General features: G+C 34.0%; 1 protein-coding gene and 1 long non-coding RNA gene across 2 annotated transcripts in view; one reads left to right on the top strand and one right to left on the bottom strand.

The window, feature by feature from the left end:
• LOC142321745 (carboxypeptidase E-like) overlaps positions 1 to 12,261 on the bottom strand; it is a 103,645-nt gene that overhangs the window by 64,757 nt on the left and 26,627 nt on the right. The gene's annotated exons all lie outside the window — the stretch shown is intronic.
• Positions 1 to 12,261, top strand: part of LOC142321746 (uncharacterized) — a 34,845-nt gene that overhangs the window by 21,973 nt on the left and 611 nt on the right. The window lies entirely within an intron of this gene.

Genomic DNA, 12,261 nt, shown 5'->3' with positions numbered 1-12,261 from the left:
GATCTGTGAGGCATGCAAGGTCAAATGGTCCGTGTACCACCTGCTTGTTGATTCCCCAATCTTTGGAACCATCCGACAAAACAACTTAGATCTGGGTTCGGATATGAAATTTCTGTTAAACCAGAACGAAGGAATAAAACGCCTGTTGCGGTTCCTCTCCTACAGTGGCATGAAGAATACAATTTAGTGATTTTTGTCTGATTTATGTTGTATTTATTGTAGTCACTTGTCTATGTTTGTTATTTATTATTCCTACTTTTTTATTTTCTTTATGATTTTTTTTTGTTTTGTGTAATACTACGTGATAGTGTTACTGTAGTCGCTAATGACAACAATTGTTGATGCGACTATAAATAAAAGCATTAAAAAAAAAAAGAAAAGAAAAGTATATTATGTATACATATTTGCATGATTTATTATATATATATGATAAAGCACGCAAATTTTTCTTATTATTTCTAATTGTAGATCTTTAAAAATGTTGTTTCTAAGTAAACTCAACTACTAAGGTAATGACTCTACAAAAGGATGAAAATTTTCCAGGGCCGTACTCCTGGAATTAAACAAGAGAAGTTTGATAGAGCAAGCAAGCGTCTTTGAAGCGAGTAGGAAATTAATTGCCGATCTCTGTTGAAAAGTGTTTGCGTCTCGGTCTTTCATCCAGAGGTCTTAGGTTTGAATCCCGGCATGACTTTTTCATTCGCTTTAAATCTCCATTTTCACAATCCCACGTACAAGCTTCCTTTTAGGTTTCTGTGGGATGAATTAATTCATCAGTCGGTCAAATAGCATTGGCCATATTGTTTTAGATTTTAAGTAAAATCTTTTAATGAAAATGTAGTTTCGCAATTTATTCCAGAAACGTTTTAGGATAACTCTTTATTTGTATTTTTTATTAATTAATTAATTTATTATATGATATTCTTATTTGAGGTTGTATTCCAAATAAATACAAATGATACCTAATATTCGTAATCTATTTTTCTCATTCCTTTTCTTCTTAATCAAAATGATAATGTAATATTTTTATTTAAAGATCATTCTTCAGATATAAGATTTTTTAAAAATTAATTTACTGAAAATACCTACCTAATTTCTAGAATTTAGAGAAACAGATCCATTAATAAAACATAAAAATCGTATATAGTAAACGGTTATAAAAAAAATGAATCCTCCTACAAGAAGGAAATAGGTTATGAATACTGTATTTTAAACTTCTTTCCAAAAATTTACTTTAATAAATTACAATTTTTTTTTACAGGACATTTGAGCCCTTTTTCAGAATTTCAAGAAATTATTATAAAAACGTTTATTTAAACATTTTCTTAAACAACTTAAATTATTTTGTTTAAAATAATTTTATTGTTATTATTAATTTACATAAAGAATAATAATTATTATAAATTCGGATATAAACATCCGAATAATTAAATAATGTGTACCAAATTCCTTCCTTTAAACAAGGAAGGAACCACCTCAAAAGGAGGTGCCTATCTCTTCTCATGACCAATAGCCGATAGTCAACGAAAGATACTTGTTTCAACTGGAATTTACGTTATCGATAAATCGCTCCCCTTCTAAAATGCCCTTCTGCTTCCATCCCTGAATAAGAATCATAATCTACTCTTGAATCAGTTTAATTCTACAGTACGTAGTTTCTGTGTACCTACGTTTTATAACAGCAAAGATTTTTTTTATTGTTTCAAAACTTATTTACAATCGGTTACATTTACATGAACTGGTTCACTTCCCAAATCACGTGATAACAGTCTCAGCAAAACTTCTCAAAAATTGCACTCGAGTATAATAAAAAATTTTATGCCAAGCACATAAAATTAGCTATTATGAATGACACAAGACCACTAGAACAATGGAAAGCAAAATAAGATATAATAAATAGAAGTAAAATCAATCGTGAACCAATAAAAAAGAAAATTAATTGTATGTAACAACTTTAAAATTAAAAGTCGAATTGATAATGCACAATACTCACATCCAAGTTTACTTTAGACACATTAAGACACTATAGGGACATTTAAATCTAGAACGTGCAATCGGTTCAACCTTCTAATGTCATCCCCATTGTCTAGTTGATTTACTGCCAAGTGATTTGTGTAACTAAGCCAAAGGTCGTACTTTGAACTGAAATGTTGTACCTCCTCTCCTAAGTGCCATAATCCTAAATAATCCTGGATCTTATTTTTCCCTTGTTAACCAAGGTGCTTCTGTTATACACCTCGCTAGGTTATTCTGAAACCGCTGTAAGATGTCGACATTGCTTCTGCTCACGATGCCCCTAGTTCGATTCCATAGGTTCAGATAGGTTTTAGAATTGTTGAATATACCACCAGCTTATTAGACGAGGACAAGCGAGAACGTCTGCCCAACAACCAGAACATTTTCTTGAACTTAATCTCAAGTTATCTCATATAAGAGAGAAGAGAAAGCAAGAGTTGCTTCGCAACTTCCACATGACCGCCGAGGGCTGGATGGACAGGCACAATTTAAAGGTTTCTGTACCCAAGACGAAGTTTATGCTTCTGAAGAGCGCAGACAAATTATCAAGCAGTCGTAACCCCCACATTAAGTATAAATGCTGTGTAATCAGCCGAGTAAGGGTTCATAAGTACCTAGGTGTTTTGTTTGATGATAAGTTTCTTCTTAGCAACCACATTAAGCAAGTTGCGGCGGACGCTGTCTCTGTGATGCACAAACTTAGAAGGATTGCTCTGAAGGATTACGGGCTGTCAGGTCGCCAAATGTGCTTGGTGTACCGAGGTGTCTTCGAGAGTATGATCGCATACGCGGCGCCAGTCTGGGCGCACAGGTTGGATAGAAATAGAGCACTGCTTCAAAATTTAAGGAGTGCCCAGCGCAGAGCCTTAATAGTATGCACTGGTGTTTTTAAAACAACCTCCTGCGAGGCTACCACCATATTGGGAAAGGCTCTCCCAATCGATTTAGTGGTGAAAGTTTTCGGGCAGCCATGTGGAAGTTGCGAAGAGGTCGGGAAGCCGAGGCATTTGGGATGCGGTTTCCAGCCGGGCCAGAACCGGAGCGGAACGGCTATCACAATGCACCGGGTCTAAATTTCGTTCAGTTGCCCATTTCCCGCCTGCGGAAGAGGCTATGGAGCCTCGCGATGGAGGCATGGCAGCTTGAATGGCACACCACGAATAAGGGAAGATCCCTGTATACGTTTATACAGGATCTGGGGGATGGTATGCCTCGAATTCATTTTTAAGGGCGGCGGACGCCCAAGTGCTTACCAACCATGTGAATTTGATGCAATATCTGTTTCGGTTTCGCCTAGCGGCTGATGAGTTGTGTGTCTGCGGGGGGTCCAGTCGAACGAGCATATGATGTTCGACTGTCCTGCTCTTGGGGATGCCAGAGACCGGGCCACCCTGGAACTTAGAGGTCAGGGAAAAAACTGGCCGCTCATAAACGGCGAGTCAGTGGGGCGAGAGCCGCATTGTCGGACCGTGTGGAAGTTCCTCGATGAGGTTGCGATGTTCAACCGTCATCGTTAGATTTTTATTTAATCTGGGTTTTACCGATTCCTATAGCCCCGCTGTGGGAAGTTTTTCAAGCGCTTTAAATGGTGGACAGGCACTAGCTGGCAGACAGCGACCGAGGCGTCACAGCTTAAATTGTTGTGTTTTATTTTATACTGACTTTATTTATTTTATTAATTAGTACAAGGGGTGCGCCTCCCCGATCTAGATTAACTTGACAAGTGAGCGGTAGGGACACATAAGCGGGTGGTATATAGCACCCTGCTTAATCCGCTCACGCTGTTAAGTTGCTCATTAGGAGCTTGTAGGAGACGAGGTCGCAAAACCGTTCTGCGGCACAGTAGCCGTTTCTTGGTACGGACATTTGGTCTATGCTCTAGGGCGACCGAATGGGGTGGTGGTGGGAGAGATGCCAGCTAACCAACAATATCCGTCCTATACGTAAAGTAATTTCGAATGGTCAGTTGTTTGTTCGCGTTCAGACACGTCTCAGACAACAGTATCACGTCTACTAGTAGATTCTCGGCCAGACGGCACGTTCTGCCGTCTTGCCTACTACTGAGTTGGCGTTCCACTGTAGCAATGTGAGAGTTTGCCTAATCATACCTAGATAGCAGGTTAATGAGTCACTCTATGATGGACTGAATACAGTCTTTTAGAGATTTTTCTTGGAGCAGGCGGGGCAATATTGCTAGAATTTCCGGTAGGACATCCTTAATTGTCACTTGTGACAAGAAATCCTTGTCGAAAATCTACTTCGGGAGTGCGGTTGTATTTATTTTGTTGCTGGAGGGGCCGAGAATCGTTAACGCCTTTTTGGTGGAGCGTGGGGCTTCTGAGACCTTGGTGTGTTTGCCAGACGTCGTGGGTTTGGCATCCGCCCTCTGATTTTGCCGATTTTTCGGCTGCCTTTTTTCCTGCGGAGCAGGCTTTGTCGCAGGCTTGTTCGGCTTTTTTGCCTCCACCTTTCTTGTAACTATTGCCGGGTCAGGTTTTGTTGGTGTGGGGGTAGGTGATTCCCTTTTTTCCACCGTCACCGTTGCCGCCGGTAAAACTACCTAGGCTGGGGGCTCGGTTTTCCTCCTCCGGCAACTCGTGCCCAGCTACATCCGTCTGGCCAGACAGAGTTACTTTTTTTACACTTTAAATATCATTCATTTATTTAATTATACCGCTCAACTGAGACTTCACAACGTAGCAGATGACTAAAACAGCATTTGTTGTGATGGATTGCAATTTTTCAAAATGTATTTTTCTGCAAATACTGTTATTTTTTTGTTAACAAATGTAACTAAGAAAAATATGATCTTAATTAGGCGAAATTTCGAGATTCTGAGGGTGACCTTGCCCTATAGCCTCACCTCCTTGATCTTTTAAGTTGAAAATATAATGGCATCAATGCCCTATATATAGAAGTAATCTTACCAAGTTTGGTCAAAATCGTTTAATACTTCTGGAGATATAAGATGATAAGTAGATAGAGGCCAATACCAAACAGACGAACATTAACATCCGGAAAATGTACATCAAATTTTTTGGGTTCTTAGGTAACAAAAATTGAAGATCCGGTGAAAACCGCATATGCCCAAAAAGCACCGATAACAATACTTTTCCTTCTAGAGCTATACCTCTGCTATAGCAATATCTAGGCGGGATAGTAAAATGACAACTTTTTTTTACTTAAATTCATTATATATATATAAAAAAAATATATAAATTAGCTCTGGCAACGGATCAAAACTTATGCACAGAGTTTAGATATTAATAGTACATGAATAATTTTATCTAGATGCTTTGAATCAACACAAACTGTAAGAACAATTTAAAATTATAGAGAGCTTAAAATATGTAAAAGTAAATTATTAATTATAAAAAAAAGTTTACTAGTTTTTTTTTATAATTAAAAAATAAAATTAAAACTGTTTACTTATGGCAAAATGTGTAACTAATGAAATAATATCTTTACTTATGGATACAAAACATACCTGAAATATACAAAAAATATTAAACGATTAGTATAGGAAATATGAAATAAAACACGTACAAATTATCATGGATCTCTATGTCATCAGAATAAAAATCGATTTGAGTGAATGTTCCGTTCCAGGTCGAGCCGTTCTGTGCTGCGATCTAGTGGGTGCTAGCGCTAACCGGAAAGTGAAGCTCCTACTAGCATTCTACGTCAAAATCCGATTCAGAGCAGTCGTATGCACTTTCAGTCCGGATGGAAATATTCGGATGAACGTTTAGTTTATTAGTATAAGTTATATGTTATTTAATTTAATTATATATGTAAAGATATGTGTCAAGTTCAATTACATATTTCACTTGCTGTCAAGACGACAATTCATTAAACCGTTATTCAACAAGCAACAAGACCTTGTCTTCATTCATCACCTATGAATATACAGTCCAACTTCGCTTTAAATTCTACCAGTGAATTACTACTGCAATCAACAAACTTACGTAACCGTTATTCAACAAGCAACAAGGCCTTGTCTTCATTCATCACCTATGAATATACAGTCCAACTTCGTTGGACTGAACTTAAAATTCTACTAGTGAATTACTACTGCAATCAACAAACTTACGTAACCCTAGATGTTGATCAGATGTTTTATGGAATGAAGGGACAGTTCCTTTCTTCTTTCCGAATTATATTCTTTACTAATCTTATTAAATAGTAAAAACTTTAATAAACAATTAATATATTTATTCACTATTTAACATCACGAAAGCAATACGTAAGGAAAGACTGGAATTCTACGGACTTCTGACAAGATTGGATTCAAGCAGACACTTACGAAGAGAATGTTTGACCAGCGTTATGGAGAAAAGATGTACGTTAAATAGTTCACACAAGTTAGAGGATCTAAGTCCAGCAAACAAAAACGTGACAGATTTAAAAGACAGAGCAATGCTTAGGAAAAAACCTTAAAAATCAAAGGACCCAAGAGAGGAAAGAATGCTCTAACCTAAAATGGTCGGAAGACAGAAGGAAGCAGAAATAACTAATATAAGTGATCCTATAGTGGCCGGTGCAAACAAAAACATATATATATATATATATATATACCTATACAATAAACTATACCTATAAGGGACAATAGTCAAATTAACCAACTTTTAACCGTATTGTTATAACCCGACACAAACGTTCCTGACAAAATGGCACAACAACTTTCATGAAAAAAATGCTGTATAAAAAATATCATTACCTTAAAAGAATGTGGCTCGGAGAAAGTTGCATCTTGCACAAAAAATATTTTAAGCATCTCATATAAGAAAGATGGAATATGTAAGTATTAAAAAAAACTCAAATTAAATGATTCCTTACTATTGAGAAACAATGTACTGAAAACTTCTGCATAATGTATGAATACATAAATCGGATTAATAAGATTACAGCCGATCTCCGTTGTGGTGTGGTAGCATCTCGGTCTTTCATCCGGAGATTCCGGGTTCGAATCCCGGTCAGGCATGGCATTTACCATACGCTATAACTTCCATAGAGCTAATGATTACAGCAGTTGATAACCATAAAACTTAAAAAAAACATTACAACTAAAATTATTATGAATTGAATATTTTAATGTAAAAATAAACAGAAATAACTGAAAACGAAATGCCGGAATGTGATTCTCATCAAAATTATTGAAATTTCCGGATTTTTGAACTGAGAATACGCTTTCTTAGATTACGATCAAATATTTTGTATAAATTAAACTGGTGCTGTCCATTTAGCACTTAAATAACTATATGTTTGTATAATCCATCAACCTTGCTGTTAACCGTGAAAACATCTAGGTTTTGATGAATGATCCATTCAAAAGAATTCCCCTAGTCTCTCTCATTTCAACCGTAACATCTTAGCTTCAGGAGATACCTCTGCTAATACTAGCGCTCTTGCGAAAAATTGGATAAGAAATTCCATAGAGATACAACTTCGATAATTCAGAACATTTTTCTTAACTGAAGTAATTTCAATTCTTCAGGACGACCATGACAGTCTAAAAATGCAGCCCTCCAAATATCTAACTCCAGTTAACAAACTAAGGAGCGTATGTTAGAATAAAGGAAAGTTAAGAATAAAATTTAATAAATAAATCGAAATTAAAAGTAAAAATAACTTTTGAGTGCTTAAATGTTACTTATTTAATTGTAAAAGATCAAATTTAAATAAGCGAGTAAGAAGTGTATTTTATCTAAAATATCTAGTATTTTAGATAAATAAGCGAGTAAGAAAAGTATATTTAGTAATAAGTATTGAGTAAGTTTCTAATATTTAGAAAACTTAGTATTTAACAGCATTTAAGAAAATGTTTTAAAAAATACCAATAAATGGCAGAGTAGCTGTTACTTCTTGTACCAATAACGGCAGAGTAGCTGCCGCATATTGGTATAAGAAGTAAGTAATATTTTTCAGTAAAAATTCTTTGAAGATACTTCATTAATTTTTTTACTAATCTACAGTCTATTATACTTTTTATTAGAGAGGAGATTTTTTAGCGGGTGAGAGCCCCGCATTGCCGTCAGTTCGGGCATGACAGCAGCTGGTAGAACTTTTTCCTCTCACTGCGGAAACCAAAAAAAAGTGACGTATAATAACACAAATTGTTTTTAGTTGCGTTAAAGACGATTGAGTAGAATGACAGAGTAATTGAAGGTTATACGAGGTATACTACGGTTTAGTTGCCGATTGTTTTCAAATATATAATAATAGATTCTATAGAAATTAAACTTACATTATTTCTATGGAAACAATATATTATAAGATCTATCACATTAATTTCAAATTATAATATATTTTTCGATCTGTCAACTAGTCGATCTCTTTATATAATTATTGCTGAAATTGATCTAATCTCGTGAAGGTGTTTTAATTTTGTGTTTTATTTTATAAAATGTATTCAAAAATAGTAATAGTAATATCGACACTAACTGTACTTAGTTACAGCGAGTGTTGATATTACTATTTTTACTAGTATTAGTATTAATACTTCATTAATTTTTTTACTAATCTACACTCTATTATAATAATTTTAATGAGGTAACACATATCTAAGAGTCATGGAATGAGATTCATTACCTGCATCTAATGAAATTAAAATAATTTTAGAAAGAAAGATAGTTAAAGTAATTGTCTGAAGTGTGACTAATTTTAACTTAACGGTCACTGTTTCGAATAGCAGCAATTCCAATCGAATTTTTTAACATTATTGCTATAATATTTATCATCGTCTCGATAAAATACATGGACTGACTGTGAGGTAAAATAAAAATAAAAGTTATAGGAAAAACTATGAAAAAATATAAAGTATAAATGAGTTGAATTTATTAACGGAAAAACTACACATGCACGTGCTTACAAACACACACGCGCGCGCACACATACAAGTATGTGTGTAATACAAGAAACAGATAAGAATGTTTACTTTTTGTATATAAAAGTCTTATTTAAAAACTGTTTTTTTATTTACTATATTTTGTAAATTAGAAACAAATTATTGAGCGACAGCCATTTACTAATAAAAACCGATTAGGTGTAATATATCAAAATAATACTATCAGTTAGAGTAGAATTTAAAAGAATATAAAAAAACAAGATCAAATTAAAATTAACTAAAAAATTTCAAATAGAAAATATGAGGATAGTCGATGAAAACTATAATTAAAATTGTTAATTCCAAATTTTATCCTATAACTTTGGAATTTTTTTTATCTTAAAGGGGCAAAAACATTTTTTTAGTAGAAACCGTAACTTAATTAGTTATCTAGCAGTGAAAATCCGGACTACATTTATGAACTGACAAGTAATCGAAACATGACAGTATTTACCTTCACTTCCTGGTATTATTTTTAGATCTGACGTTTTGAACACTTAATGTGTACACCTTTACATTAAAAGAAATATAACATGATGAATTTTATATCGATCCTTTAAGGTTATAATTATGGGACGCAATACAATAATGTACACTGTCAATCATTCCAGATCGCTAAAGAATGTGGTTAAACGAATGTGAAATTATGGCAAGAAGTTTCTGTTTATTAATTAAACAAATAATTAATTAACATATATATATTAATATATTATATACTTATTAATATATATTAATTAATTATACAAAAGTCTCGAGTTGTTTAAAAAGTCATACATTTATTCGTGCTTCTTTCTTATAAAAATTTACGAAGTAAATAGATAATTTGGAAGGATTCATGTCAAATTACAACAAAGTCGGTTAGGCGGAAACATGCTTTGTTAAATGAAACCGGTTAAAAATATTTACTGGATATTTATTACTATTATAAATATAATTAATTGCCTATTTAATTAGTAAATTAATATGGGAGTTTTCCAGCATAATGATTATTCATAACTTCAAGCCAACCCGATATTATTATTTAGATATAATAAGCATAACGTTTGTTGATGAACTGACATTCGTACATAAGTTACTCCATAAAATAGAGACGTATTCATTATTACCAAGATAGCATGTATTCAATTCCAGGATTTTCTCTCAGAGAATAGAATAATCACATTGCACCGAAGTGAAACAATTGTTTAGATAAATAATAATTCATTTCACGCTTACTTGTAACAAATCTTTCCTATCGATCAGCGAAGTTTCCTGCCCGTTTCGATGTCTAGAAACTAAACATTTTATTTGAAAATTTATAAAGCAAACTAATCGAGCTCTCATTTTTCTAACATAATCGATCGATAAGTAAATAAAACAATAAGCACATAATTTATATACATTTTTTAAAATCTTCTCTTCCTGAGATTTTATTACTCCGGCTTTACAAATGGTCCCTATGTAAACTACAAATACCAGAGTTTCCCGAGGTCCCGAAACAAATCCTTACACAAGTTATTGAATTCTGCTCTATCTGTTCTCTCCTTTTCTCGCCTTTGCTCTTTTCTGCTAACGATAGTTTCATTCGATTCACAATTACATTTCCTTGACGAATCTAACCATCCTTTTTACCGATGAACTACCTGTGAACTCCGAAAAATCTGAAAACTCTGGAATTTACCCTAACTAATAATAGAGCATTCGTAAATTCTACACAAGACAATCCCCTACAATGCACTTATTTCATCGTAACTTACTTGTTGATAAACGTAATGACATAAAGAAACGACCTGAATCGAGAAATATCTGCGAGTACAAGTGATGTCATAGTTATCGCAATATTTAAAGACCCATTCAACAAATAAAAGCGGTGAAAAGTCATTGTTTCTATTTAATTTATGTATAAATATATAAGTAATGTAAGATGTACTACGAATTATTTCATGAAATTAATTTTAAATGTGAATTATGTAGTCACATAATCGTTTTGATGCAAACATAATGAGCGCATCACTGTTTCGTGATAAAGTATATATTAAACATTTCGACTTAAAATATCCTCACGTATAAGAATGTCTCTTTTCCACAAATAACTTTAATTTGTACAATTCTACCGTAAATGTACATCGCCTGATACATTATAATGCATCACACACCGTCCTGTTTCTACTAGTTACAAGCGACATAAAATCTATCTTCGTTCCGATTAATCGTAATTCATATTCATACACGTTACAAACTTTATTAACCTGTAAACTTTCGGATAACCAAAATTTCTTTGCGTACTGGTTAATACAGATTTATCATTAGCAATTAACCCTCTAGACCGTTAATACGCATCGGTTTTTTGGTTTAAAGAAAATCGGGTCGGTAGGTATTCCTATCAACCCGCACAATGTTACTGACGATTAAAATCTAATCGGGGATTAATAGGTTCGTGATCAAAATTTAATGTTTGCGAACCTATTATTTAGATGTTCTAACAATACTAGTGATAGCAACATGTACAAATGAAATGGAACAACTGATTTTGAGTCATGTCAGGGCTGGTCAAAAACAAATCGAAATTTTGTAGCGAGTTTTTATTTGTTCAAAACAACTTCTTCATTTATTGTAGAAAGTGCTACTTTCATAGAAAATAATAATACACCTGGTTATTCCACCTTTACTTCTTTATTACTTTCAAGTCGTTGATCTCCTGATTCCTCCTCTAGTGGTCCAAGCTAATAGTCGCACGGCTGAAGATGGAGATTAATGCATTTGAAATAATTTTGTTCGATTATTGCGGTGAAGTGTGATCTAGCATTAAGATGTTCGGATTATAGGAGGAAATGTTGAGGATCGGAATTTTACGTCTTTTAAAGCGATAAGTTTTCCCTCGATCTTGCAAAACGGGCATATAATGTGCAGTATTTATGCCTTGGCAAATTTATTTTAGCTTTCCCTGTACCTGGTTCTGACCTTTTCTTCGTAGTTCAACACAGAACCGATTCGTCAGTGGCGTATATTGAGTGATGTGCTTGGGTTTCATCTCGCCTGTATGAGTGCGATTCGAAACGAGCCCCTCTGCATCTCCATCGTAACTTCTCAAAAAAATTTGGTTACGTTTCTTTTCCTGACGAAACCGGTTAACTTTTACTCGTTTATCTCGCTTACCGGTATAGTGAATGCGAAACGATGAACGGTGGAAAGGAGTATTATAACACGGTCGTCTCAAGATCGAGTAATACGAGTATGTGACTAAATGTTGACGATCCACTAAACTTGAATTCACTTGAATTAAATGGTAATTCGAGAGATTTTTTCTTTTATCGGGTATCGACGAATTTTTCACAAAATTATTATTTTTTATGATTTCAATTTATTTATTTTTCCATTTG

This window comes from Lycorma delicatula, chromosome 3 (assembly GCF_047948215.1).
Source record: "Lycorma delicatula isolate Av1 chromosome 3, ASM4794821v1, whole genome shotgun sequence".
Classification (NCBI taxonomy): domain Eukaryota; kingdom Metazoa; phylum Arthropoda; class Insecta; order Hemiptera; family Fulgoridae; genus Lycorma; species Lycorma delicatula.
Note: the sequence above shows the minus strand (reverse complement) of the source record. Positions and strands in the feature narration are given on the sequence as shown.